Source organism: Mycteria americana, chromosome 7 (assembly GCF_035582795.1).
Source record: "Mycteria americana isolate JAX WOST 10 ecotype Jacksonville Zoo and Gardens chromosome 7, USCA_MyAme_1.0, whole genome shotgun sequence".
In the NCBI taxonomy this organism is placed as follows: domain Eukaryota; kingdom Metazoa; phylum Chordata; class Aves; order Ciconiiformes; family Ciconiidae; genus Mycteria; species Mycteria americana.
The window spans coordinates 13,353,683-13,366,957 of NC_134371.1; the positions used below are offsets into that span (position 1 = coordinate 13,353,683).

The 13,275-nt window shown below is 42.3% G+C and overlaps 1 protein-coding gene across 10 annotated transcripts in view; it reads left to right on the forward strand.

Moving 5' to 3' along the window:
- Nucleotides 1-13,275, forward strand: part of LPP (LIM domain containing preferred translocation partner in lipoma) — an 826,113-nt gene that overhangs the window by 209,806 nt on the left and 603,032 nt on the right. The gene's annotated exons all lie outside the window — the stretch shown is intronic.

The window sequence follows — 13,275 nt, forward strand, 5'->3', positions numbered from 1 at the left end:
CATGTGTTTTGATTTTGATGCTGCTCAAGCCTGGTCCCTCTCTTCTCTGAAGTCCTTGGGATATTTGTATTTTATTCCAGTGGGAGGGGAATCCGTTGGCAGACTTTGATTTAACACCATGGGGATTTCTTTTTCTTTGGGGAGGGGAGGGGGGCAAGAGTTGGTTTTTTTAACCATTTTTATTGTTCTAAAGGAAAGCTTGCTGCTTATTATCTCGCATGCTTTTATCTGGTGCTGAGTCATGGAAGTGAGAGAATGTGTAGGCGTCTTAGCATAAGAGAGAGTAATTCTGTCATTTACATTTACAGACAGTTATGCTTTCCAGAAAACTTTTTTTTGTGGGTTGCAAAAGTGATTAATCTGCTGCTGAAACTGTCAAAGGAGGTTTTCTGTTTAAGAATTTTTGAAAGAGAGAAAAATCTGTTTCTACTTATAGGAAATAATAAGGTAGAAATTGAAATGAAAAAAAAAATCATACTGAAAGAACAGACAAGAAAATGTTCCCTTTCCTAATGATATTTTTCCTTTTTCTTCTTATGTATCTATCCATCTGTCTATCAGCCTATATATCTATGTGTCTGTCTCATGAAAAAGTCGTGTGGACTTTGATAGATACAAAACTAAATATAGTAGAATTATGGCTGAGTTCAGCATTATCAATTCCAGCTGTTAAGAGTATCATGGGATCAGTTTAAAATAATGTGTATTTTCTCTTTAAAAAAAAAACTTATTTTGGTTTCTTCTTAATTCTCCATCAGGCTGTTTAGCTTTTATCATGTTTTAAGCTTTTTCTGCAATCTTGAAAACTACTTTTTTTTAACAAAGTCCAAAATCCTCAGTTAAATATTTCTCTGCAGTAGTAGTAGAATAAAGTATTTCTTTTCTTTTCCTTCTTCCTTTTTTCCTTTGTTCATTTTTTTTTCCTTTTTCCCTTTTCCATCTTTTCCTTTTAAAAAAAATTGCTGGTAGGTTTTTCTTTTATTATCAAAAAAAGAATTAATTACAGCTGAGGCAAAACCTTTCCTCCTTAGGATATATTCTCAGCGGTGAAAACTGTAGTGCTGTTGGGAAGTTAAAGAGAGCTTACCAGTTTCAATCAAATTTGTAAAGGCTGTCAAAATCAACGGCATGATCTGCTGTGATTTTTGTTTGTTGTACCCGTTCCTAAGGACAAACTGGACATGAAATATTTAGCCTGGAAATTTAGGGTTTTTTCTAACAAACTAGGCAGTGATGCTTTCAAATGATCTTCTGGTAGAGTCGGGGTGGGGGTACAAAAACTTGAGCTACTTTCAGCATAGTTTATCCCTTTATGAAGAGTACAGTATGCTGTGTCTGCCCAAAAAACCTTTCTTTTTGGAGTTCCATTGTAGCTGATAGCGTGTGGTTAGTTAGAGGCAAGGTAGCTAAAGCAGGATGCTGTGCTGCAAGCTGTAGTTGTCACAAGTAGCCTTGGACAGAGAGAATGAGTACCCATCATCTCACCTCCCACCAAGGAGAGCGTGCAGGGCAGAGGGGATGTCCTCTCCATGTCCCACCTAGCTGAAGCCCTGAGCCTAACCCGAAATGCCATGTCTGCTCGCTTGCTTTGGTTAGAAGGGCTGGTTTTGGTGTCTCTCTGTCCCTGCTCTGGTTAAAGTGTCTGCTCTCCTCATCCCCCATTTCTTACAGCTGCCCCTTCCCCCTCCCCAACCATAGTAGCTTCAACTATGGTCCTTTGGCCTTCAGCAGAAAATTATTTGTGCCGTGTAAGAGGAATATTGATTTTTACATCACGTGGCCCATGAGGCTTTGGAAATCACATTTTTTCCCGTTAGTGTGGCTTATAGCTAGCTTTTAGGAAAAGGTGAGCTTTGGGCCCCGTGAGATTTCCTGTTCGGGGTGAACGGGCTTTGCATTTAGATCTTTTCACTGGAAAGCCACGCGCTGCAGCTGGACTTCTAAATTAAAGGGGGAGGGAATTAACCTGGCTTAACCTAAGTTTTGACAATTCCGTTGAGAGGCCAGTGAGTCATTTAGAGAATTCAGCGAGTCCACAAGGGCTAGAATGATACTTCTGAAAGCTTATAGAATGTCATTGCTTTGTGTTTTAACAATTGGGTCCTGCAGTGAATTCTTGTGGGTTGCTATGGGAAAGAGATTTATTGATGACTTGTGATGCCAGGATGCTTGCTCTGTGCATAATTTTTTTTTCTTAAAATACAAATACGTCATGAACCGCAAAAAAAAAAAAAAAAAAGATCCAGTGCAAGCTAGAAATGAAATATGATTTAATCCTGCCGTAAATTCAGACCCAGACCTGAATCCTCCCCACTCCCCTCAAGTTCAGGTTTGGAGCTTAATTTGACCTGTGACAAACAAGAACGAAAGCCATGAAACTCCGGTTTGGATCCAAAATTCCTTGCAGTTTTTGGGCATCCACTGCTGAGTTTTGGAGAGCGTTGAGCCCTTGTTAGAATGTTGTTGAAGCCAAGCTGCTCAGAAGGACTAAATTAATACTCCCTAGTCCCAAAGTTTTTAGCATTTAGCACTCTTGCCCCAGGGCTAGAATGTCACTGTTTCAAATTCTGAAGTTAAAAATGTCAAAATCGGTTAGGCTATAATCCCAGTAGCCATCAGTATGCATTTATACATCCACCACAAGGAAAGAAGTGAGGAGAGAGGGAGGATATGTCTGTTTGTTTTGAATTAGCATGATTGTTTTTAATTCCTAATGCAAAAGTGTTTGTGGACGGGTGCACAGGTCGGGGTGCACAGCTGGCCTGAGAGCTGGGCGGATCGATGCTGCTGCCGTTGTGTGCCAAGCTGGGTGCTTGGAGGTGCTGAGGTTTAGTCCAATGCAGGCTATATTTAGCCTCGATTATAAATTTCATTTGCTTTCATTCAGGTTGCAGCAGTATGAATTGCCAAGATCTCCTTACATGTTGAGTTTTAAGCAAAGCTAGACGATTATTACCTGGAGGAGGTTAGATCCGTAGGATTCATTACAGCGTGCATAGAAACCTCTGCTGTGTTCCCAGTGGGGAGAAAAACCCTCCAAATTCAGAGGCAGTAGTAGGCCAAATCCCGATCTGCAACAGCCAGCATATTTGGAGTAAATCTGCTGGAGTCAACAGATGTGCTTAAGCTGGCACCAGTGTCACCAAGATCAGAATCTGGCTTGATAAAAAGCATTTTTAAAAAAAATGTAACTCAGGCAGCAAGAGGTATTGAAGAATATTCTGGTTCTCAGCTATGACTGTGATAACCTTAACCCAATCAGCAGCCATGGAGCAAATGTCTTGGGATGTGATTTTGGTCTAAGAACAGTGTAAGCGAGGAAAATTATAAATCATAACTTCATCGGGCTCATTAGGTCGTTGTTGATGAAGTTTAGCAACCTTTTTTTTTTTTTTCCCCCTCAAACTGCTGAGCTGAGAGAAGTGTTGCATAGGAGAAAGTCTGGTATTAAACTAGTATGTGGGACTAAGCTGCATCAAAAAAAGTTGACATTTTTGGACTGAGTATATAACCTATTCAGCAATATCAGTTGTTAAAAACACAGCTCTTGCATTCCAGTTAAGAATGAAGAGAAGATTTTTTTGTTCTTTTGGTTTTTTGTGTTTTTTATATTAAAACTTACAATGGCTATTTGTGGTTTTGTTTCCTCAAGGCATGTTTAGGAAAACTGGATTAATTTATAATGCCATTTGCAACAGAACCAAGCCTGGTGAGGCAGTGGCTTTGACATTGCTTTACACAGGCTTTTTAGAGTGATACTGTTATGATTCTAAATTTTTATCAATGTGTCTTTTGAGTAAACACTTTATTAACCATACATTTAATGTAATTGTATGTTCTCTATGAAGAGAGGAAAATAGTGGGGAAACAGTGATTATTCTGAGTTAATACCTTAATTTAAAAATATTCTAACTTTCTATATTGTTTTATACTCGAGTATTTCTGTGGTACAGATGGCATTTTTTTCTTGTGCTATAAATTAATGCTCTCTCTTTCGCTTTCCTGACTTGTTACAGTACTGCCCTGGTGTTTTGACTAGACATGTTGCAGTGGGTAAATTCTGTGTATCTTGGTGTATGTATTTATATACCTATAGAATAATCTAAAAAGCCACAACAGGTGAAAGAAAACCTTTCCAATCAGATAGATTTCTCAACATTGTACTTGGAATCTGTGATATTGTGGAAAGACTAAGGTATTTTGGGCAGCGGTGATAACCCAGGCAGACGGATAAATGAGGGAACGTTCCACTACACTTCCCAGAAGGAGCCATCTGGGAAAACCGTTAAATTTGACCTGTTGTTGGAGCTTGTCAGCCTTTTGGAAAGGTGTACATTGGACCTAATAGGAAAATAACCTCTTTGTCACATCTGCCTGTCTTTTATGGGTTTTTTTGGTTGAGCTGTTATTTTTTTGGTGAGGCTGTATAGTTTTTCTCTGTTGCTAACCACTCAAGTTACTAACTTGAATCATTTTGTAGCCCACTAAAAATATTGGCGGATGACGGTGGGTTCTGGACCTCAAGTGAACCATAAGAAAGCAGATGTTGTATGAACACGGAATTGTTCGCTGATGCTTCTGCTCTTCTGTACTACTATTCACGCAGGCTTTAAAACGTGGGGAAAAGAAGAATAAAAACACATGGTTTTCACAGGAAATAGAGACAATACTAACATTTGAAAATGTTTATGCCCTCTGGTAGGATAATTTTTTATATCTGGTTTAATAGAGTTTTGGAATTTGAAAAGACAAATAGCTTATAAATGCAAGCAATGCAGCAAATAAATGGAATCGTAAACAAATAACAAGTAACACAAAGTAAACCAAGTAGTGTCTGAGTGCATATGTATTTCATATTATTTTATGTGTGCATATGCACACTCTTTTAATGTTCTCTAGAATTAATAAAAGAAGAAAGCTTGCATACTCTATAAACACTCTAAAACTCCTTTGCAATTTAGTAGGAAATGAGAAGCTTTTATAGAGTTTTTGGACTGTTCTTTAAATCCGTTGTTCAACACACAATAGAAGATGATAACTTTTCCATATAAGTTGTAGACGACTTCTCCAGAAGCCTTCATGAATACATGTATTTCATCCTGTCACTCACAGGTGCACATCCCTTCCCCTCACTCACGCATCTTCCATTATACCTTTTTAATCCATTTTTTTTAATCATGATACATATCCATGGATAGCAGCATAATCTGTATAACCCTCCAACCTGCCCATATTTATCATGCACATGAGCTTCTTTTCCATTACAAATAGCGAGTTATAAAAGGAAGAAAAAAAACGTTTTTAAGTCTGTGGACAGTGTAATTATGATACTTTAAGCTTCACTAGCTTAGTAATAGCAAAAGTCATAAAAATACTTTGCTTACCCAAAGTTCTTATTTATAGGGGGGTGGGGGCTTCCCCATTGTCAGGCAGGGCAACATTTTGCCTAAATTAAACAAGGAGACTTGTTCAACCCGTTAGAAGGGCCCAGTTTGCTGAATGGAAATGCTTTGGAGATTCCTGCGTTGCTAAGCCTTAGAGAAGGTGCTCCTTAAGGAGCTCGGTTTCAGTTCTCCATGCACATAGTAGCTTGTCTTCACGTGGTACTGCTCTACCCTTTTTGTGGTCTTCTGTTCCAGGATTGTATTCAGTAGTTCTACATTTTGATGTAACCAAAGGGCTGTGGTGCACGGCTCCTTATGTGATTTATTGCTAAGTCGATGCGCCACCGATTCAGCCAGTGCAGGGGGCTGCTGTTGCATGTTCCTGAGGTCCAGAGTGGCGCACATTTTTCATTTTAGTGATGATAGTGGGAAATTACAGAAATATCCCAAGATGAATTCAGAAAACATTTAACTTCTCATGACTGGCATCTTCTGTAGCTTTTTGATAAAGATATTCCTCGGGCTGATAGCCGATGTTCTCGTAGATGAAGTTGCTACTGCATTTGAACTGGTCAAGTGCAATTGCTTAAATAGGAGAGTTTTAATCATAACTAGCCCTTTCAATGAATTAAGCTAAAATTATGGCCCTTGACTGTCCACCAGAACTAGAAGTATTTAGGTCAATTGTTTGCACATCTTTTAAAACTGGTCTCTCACATAGTCTTTCTCATAAATACCAGATGATCACTCATCAGAAAGGGAAAAACAAATAAAAAAGCTCATAGTAGTCATCGTAGTGATAGTATTGGGGTAAACAAATAAAAAAGTAAATATGAAACCGAGAAGGAAAAGCAAAATTCTTCCCTGGCATAACACTGTTGTGTTTTGGAGACCAAACTTTTCAGATGCGTTCAGGCTCTTTGGAATTAATGGAGTGTTGGAAAGTGGAAACCCAGATTGCCTAAAACACTTGACACCCGTACTGAAAGCTGAACCAAGGTGTGTGTCTATAACTGCATGCGTCAGTTGTGAAAGGCTGTTTTCCATGATAAAATATCGGAGGTCAACTTGTTACCACTTTTTCTTTTGTGCACCCTATTCTCCCTTGTGTTTCAAGCTGGGCTGTCACAAGGAGTACAAAAGAGGTTGTGAACAGAACCATTAACAACTATGTTGACTCCTTTTCCACCCGTGGTAGCAGCTGAAAAACAGATCAAAGCTCAGAAGCAGTTGTGTTCTTGTCACACTTTATGGCATCTGTAAGGTATTCTCTTCATTTGAGAACCAGAGATGAACACTTTATTAGATTTCTCCTCTTCTTCTTTTGGTATAATGCCTAGGAGCAATCTGTTTGAATACCTTGATAGCTTCTGGTGATCAAGCCAACAAGCTGAAACCCATCTGGGAAGTATGAGTGTGGCTGCTGATCCATGCACAGCCCATGCCACCGTGACACTTGCTTGTCAGCTGTAAACTAGAAATGAGAGAATGATGAAACTGTAAAGAAAAGCTTCATCTGATTATAAACGTGTTTTGGCTAAGGGTTTTAAGGTTTTGGACCAGACTTCAAAATTTTGGACCGGCTTGTAAGGGCATTTGGACACCTAAAGGAATCTGTGTTAGCAACTGAGCTGTGCACACCACATAGCAGCAGTGCAAAGCGGACTGACGTGTCCTCAGTGTGCCTGGCCTACTATCTGGACATTATAAAGAAGGCCAGAAAATCCTGTATATTGAAAATGCATCAGGTATGCTGAATGGGGGCATTGCATCTGCCTGGGATCTCTGGACATTCAGCAACCCAGCTGGAGCTTTACCAGGACTCCAGGCATCTGCAAGTCCCAAATGAAAGGCCAGATTTCTCTTTTTCACCCAGATGTTATTTCAGACAGAAAAAGAGGATATGTTCAGGGGAACCTGGCCGTACATTATCACTAGCAAGGCAGCTTGTTCAAATACAGAATATGAAGTCAGCAGGAGTTAGATGTGTCTGCACATCAGGAAACACCGTAAAATGCCTGTTCACATTTTCAGGTACCTAGAGGCCCAGGTCTCAAAGCAGAGTATTTGGTTTTTCTCTGGGGTTATCCTTCCCAAATAGAGGGGGAGCTGGGATCTGCTACCTCAAGCAGGAGGGAGGCTCAGCCCAGCCACTGCTCCTGGCAAGGCGGCAGCTCCAGTTCCAGCAGGAGCCACTGTTCAGCATGGAGGTGGAAAAGGGGGTGGGAAAGGGCGGCCCACCCGCCTTCATATGCTGGAAATGCCTTTGCAGCCCAGCCTCTCGGTCTTATGTTGGCTGCATGGTGTGGCAGGGTCCTGGCTGATCGTCTGAGCTGCTGGCACTCAGAATTCCCCTTGGTGCACAGCGCTAACTGAGCTTGAGTGGCAGTGCACTTAATGCAGGGAAAAGGTATCTGTGCTTCTTACAGTCACATCAAAATTACCTGCTTATTGTGGAATTTGTCTCCACTTGTGCTGTCTAAATATTCAGTGACTTGTCTCAGCTGTTTTTATGCTTCTTTTACAGTCAGTGGAGTGAAGTAGATTCCCCCAGTGGATGATTCATCTTGCCTGTTTTAGGCTTCAATATTAGAATGGGATAAATGACCCCGTGGAGATGCATTTCGCAGAGAGAGCTTTAAGCACCTCCAGCTAGCCGAGGTGAATGCCAATCCACGGCGTCAGCAGAAGCCAAGTTAATTTTCCACCCTTCGCTGCCTTTCCCACCCAGGCCTCCAACCACCACCACCACCACTGGATGATACTTAAAAGATTTCAGCTGGCACATGCCTGAGCTGGCCCCACGTTGCAGTCCAGCTTGTGCTGGTGGACCGTGCAGAAGAGTGGTTGAGTTAGGAAGAGAGGTGCTGTGCCAGCACTGTGAACTGGCAGTCCCCTGGGAACGCTGCATCCTGGGTTCAGCCTGCTTGTAGTTGCCAGGTTTCTGCCTTTTGAGGAAGAAGGGTTGTTTCATTCCTATCCTGGAGTAAATAGTGACCAAAATGCTCGAAAAAGGCAGCCCCAGCTAGAGCTGTGGTTCTCAACCTGCCTCTGCAAACCCTGGGGGTCCATGGATCACTCCTAAGGTATCTAAGAAGAATTCAGTGAAAGGTAACTTTAAAAACCATGTTTATTGTCAGTAGATTAACTCTCTCCGTAAAGGAGCTTGTCTCTCCTGAAAAACATTTGGGGGCTGCCGAGCATAAAGGTTGAAAACCACTGAGCTGGAGTAATGTATCTTTATATGTGATAATTTGACAGCTAAAGGGCTAAAGCTATTCAACTGTACCTTTATGAAAAATGCCTGGAGAATTGAATAGAATGTGATAAACTTGGTGTTGGCATTTTTGATCCAGTCTGTGAAACTGAGTAACTGAAGGAATTCTATAGAAAATACTCTACAAATGCACAAAATAAAAGGAGAATGAAGTCCTTTTCATAAGGGTTCCAGCTGATCGTATAGAATCATGCTCCTGCTGTAGACTATCATTATTCTGTACTCTTTTTGAGATTTAACCCTGACAAATGATATAGAATTATAGGCTAATATCTGTAGAACAACAGGTTTCATCCCTAGGACCTATGTGATGACTTTTTAGTTGTAGGTATACATTGAATTTAATTTAAGATCTATGTAAATAATTTCTACAGAATGAAGAATCACACAGATACTCAGGATTTTGGGTTTCCCCACCAGGGCAGCTTTGAATCCAGATACCCAGCTTTGACAGTCAGACCCGCAGAACAGCACGGGTTTATCACAACACCGTAGACTTTCTCGTATGATGGTTGATACAAGAAACTCCTGCAAATGTTTATAAACTTTCACTGCATTTAAGAAGATAGGGCAGGAGTTACCAAGCAAAATGATTCCCCTCATGGTTACACGTGGTAACTTTTTTTAGGAGAAGTGTTTTGGGGTTTTTTTCCTCCCACATTGATTGAGTTTTACTTGATTTTGTCAGTATTAGTTCACCTTTATTTGAACTGCTGGATAATTCATTTGTAGAAGAGGTAGTACATTTAGGTACTTCCATCTGTGTTTAAACAAGGCTCTTGTGCTTTCCCCATTAAAAAAAAAGATTTTGTATTATAATGCTTGTGGTAGATGAGGTTCTGAATTTAACTCCTTCCTACTCTAGTTTCTCTTAACAACTCTGTGTTATCAGCACCTGGGGTTTCTAGTTTACTCTCTCTTTGCAAATATGAATTTGCAAGAAGGGGTTGATGGTAAGTAGCGTGGTTCTAATTTGCACTTGTGAAGTGTGTCAGACAGTTTCATCTAGTTCATGGCGAGCAGAGGAAAGCCTGTCTTCCTCTGAAAACAGCCCTTAGAGGATGTCAGAGAGTGTGTTTGGCTGCGATAGTCACTTGCAAATGCAATATGGTTTTGAAATGAGCTGTCCAGGAGCTGCTGGAGGAAGGGATGCCTGCACTCCTATGAATCCACTCTTTGTCTTTGTCTTTCTCTTTCTCCTTTTTCTTTGTCCTATTTCTACTTGTTTTCATGCTTCTGGGCTGTGCCTTCGATGTGCTTTTGGATGAGTCTACTTCGTTGCGCTGGTAGAAGTTCTGTGGACTCATTTGGATGAAACATTTGTGACAGTCATGGGTTTGCTGGGACTGTACCCAGTGATAGAGGTAGCCCTTTCCAGCCTTCTGTTCATTACTCCCTCTCCATCTACCTGGCATCTTTATAGCTTCATCCATCCCTCCTATCCTCTCAGTGCCTTCCAGACATCTGTTGAAATCACTCTTCCCCATGGTATCTGAGTACCCTTTTCTCATCCTTCCACATATGCCTGTCCTCAGAGCAGGAATCTTGTCCATAGTTCATGTGCATTTATAAAGTATTTTCTTAATCCATTAATAATCTAGAGGTTTAAGCCTAGGGTGATATTTGAGCGCATGGCTGGACATACAGAAGGCTGGACTGTGGCCACCCATCTCTCTCTCTCAGGCAAAAGGGCAGAGGATTTATGGTGATACCTCACCTGTGCCCTTGCTCAGGAGCTATAGCCAATGTTCCTCTTTGCGTTCCTGTAAATCATCAGTGCTCCAGAAGTGTTAAGTTCCCTCTAGCCTGCCCCATTTCTCCACTACACCATATTAACTAGGCTTACACCCTCTTCTCCCCTCCTAAGCCCAGCTTTCATCACACACTTACCCAGCACCCTCAGAGGAATTCAGAATGAGTCAAGCAGGGTGCCTCTGGGGACTCCTACTGATGCAAACTTCCTCCTCCTCAAGGCAGCCTGTGGTTTGAATGCCACAATGCAGCCCATACTTGTTAGTTCGAGCCTTTGCTGTGAAGTTGATGGCAGAGCTGGGTCTCTGGCCCAGACACCCCCAGCTTGCTGCCTTCCTTCACTGGCCTCTGGTGCAGGACGGGAGACATCCTCTTTGCAGTGTCAAATGCGGGAGCTGCTCAGAGTGCCAGTCAATAGGCAGCGAAGGGTTTTTAGCAGGAAGGGTTTATTATTCGTTCTTAAGGTGTATTCCAGTCCAGGCAGGAGACTGGCATCAACGCATTAAGTGAAGTGTTATGTGGATGTTTATATGTAAGATTAAAGTCCCCTGGTTGTTGGGATGGAATAGACTTCCATCGCAAGAGCTTTGCTCGTGGTCTGTCATCACCTACTTCCAGAGTCTGCATTCAGAAACATAAGATGTGATGAATAGGGCTCATTTATGTTGTTTTGGTTTGGGCTTTCCCCCTCCCCCCCGATGGGCCATTGTCTTTAAAACATTATCTACCTTCTCCCTCTTCACATGGGAAAGAAAAATGCTTTTCTGGTGGTAATTACACAGTGCCGCGTTGTGGACCTTTCATCCCATTACAGTAAGTGGACAAACTACTGTCATTTACAAGGATGAAATAGGTGAGGAAATGGGAAAGTTTCTCGCACTCCCAGGCATAAATGCCAAGCTGACATGGGAGAATAATTCTGACAGAAAGCAAATTTTCTTGCTAGCAATGAGTGCTGGTGCAGTTGTGCTCTGACGCAGGGATGGAGGAATGCCTGTTCCTCGTCAGGTGTTTCAGAAATAGAAGAATCAGGCAGTATTAATGGAGGGCCACAGACCCTTAACCTGTCTCTGCCCTTGCAGTTCAACTGAGACACGCTTCAGCTCTTCCTTGCTCTCAGTTTCAAAATCTCTTCAGTCTGTCTGCGTACTACCTTGTCATGGATCTGTTGGCAAGGTCAGGGTTTGAATACATTGAGATGGTTTTTTCTCCAGCAGAAGTTTGCTGCCTTATTATTCCCCACCTCTGCATACACGCCTTCTACGTCTCTCAAAACAGATTGATGCTCTTATTTGCCTGTTTTTTTGCTCATTTATAGTGATTCCTCATGGGAGGTTTACTCTCACGGGAGGTTTGCCCTGAAGGTGTGATTGCAGGAGTAACGTCTTTACCAGTGCATCAGCAAAAATGTATTTGCATGTCATGAGGGAAGAGCTACCAGTTGTTTAGTAGAGCTTCCTTATTCCTTTGGTAGATTCACTTGTGGGCTGTGGACTAGAAGTTGAGCAGCTTGCTCTTATCTCCCTTTTCTTCATATGTGGTGGTTGCCAAATGCTGGGGGGTGGTGGGGATGGTGTCTGCCTTTCTCCCACCTTCCAGGGAAGGTGAGTTTGGTACCCTTGGAGGCCCAGAGAAAAGGGTGTTTGAAGTTCCTCTCCAGCCACTGGCCTGGGTTGGTTTGGCAGCAATTTATTGCCGCCACCTGCTGACCAGGCAGAGGATTTCTCTGGCCCGGGTAGAGCTTGTGCACGGGGTGTCCCAGTGAGCCCCCACCACTCTCTCCCCAGTCCAGCGGTCCCAGCAAGAGGGTGATGGGGCAGTAGGTAGAGGTCAGGGTGCCTGCATAAAGCAGGAACACCTGGGGACAAATACAAGATTGGTCATTTAGGGAAAGGTGGCATGTGCCTTAGCATGAATACAACCATCGGTGAGGGCTGAGCTGGTCTGACTTTGGGCTGCTGTGAACTTGCAGGTTATCAAGGGGATCACGAGTGAGATCAAGCCCAGTGCAGGAAGTTTGGATGAGGTATAACCCGATATAACTATGGTGTTAAGTGCAACTGCAAAGAAATACTGTCAAACCGCATGTCTTCACTTTAATGCATCTCTGTATAGGAAAGCATGAAATTCAGGTACTCATTCAGAATAAAGGAAAATAGAGAGGCAAGAAATTTTACCTGATCCTAAACTCCAGAAATTCATGTTTGCTCTTGTTTGATTTAGTGAAGACTTGAGGGTGATATTCAGTGTTCTTCAGAAACTATTTCACATTGCTAGCTCTTTAACAAAGATGTCCTTTGACACCGGTGTTTTTGGACAAGGGATTTAACTAAGAGGTAAGCCAGAGTAAGTATATTAGACAGAAGGACGTACGATGCCTATTAGGACAGTGTCACTGCACTAGATCTTCATTCGGTGGCCAAATTGCAGGAAGCGGCGGCACTTGCTGTGAACCTCCTCCCTGGCTGCCCAAGCGCTGCTGTGCCTGGGGCACTGGTGCAGGGTTACACGGCTCCGTGGCGGGAGCTGACTTCTGAAGCTCTCGGGAATCCTGGCCTGCTTTCTGCCCTTTAATGAGCCATGTGTAACATTTGCCTTCTCTGGGGTCACTCCAGGCTTTCAACCAGCAGCGCTTAGGAGCAGAGCCAGGGACAGGGACACCTCCATATTTTGCTTTGATCTAGGTTAATTCTTACAGCTTGGGAGCTGCTTTTAGGCTATCCCATTCTGCTGCCTCCTGTGTTGTTAAAGGAGCTCCCGTATTGGGGGCAGTACCCTACAAGGGCTCTAGGGACCCAAGGAATTTCATGTCTCTGTAGAGACTAATCTCATTTTCTCTCTTTTTCAAAATACTCTCATTTT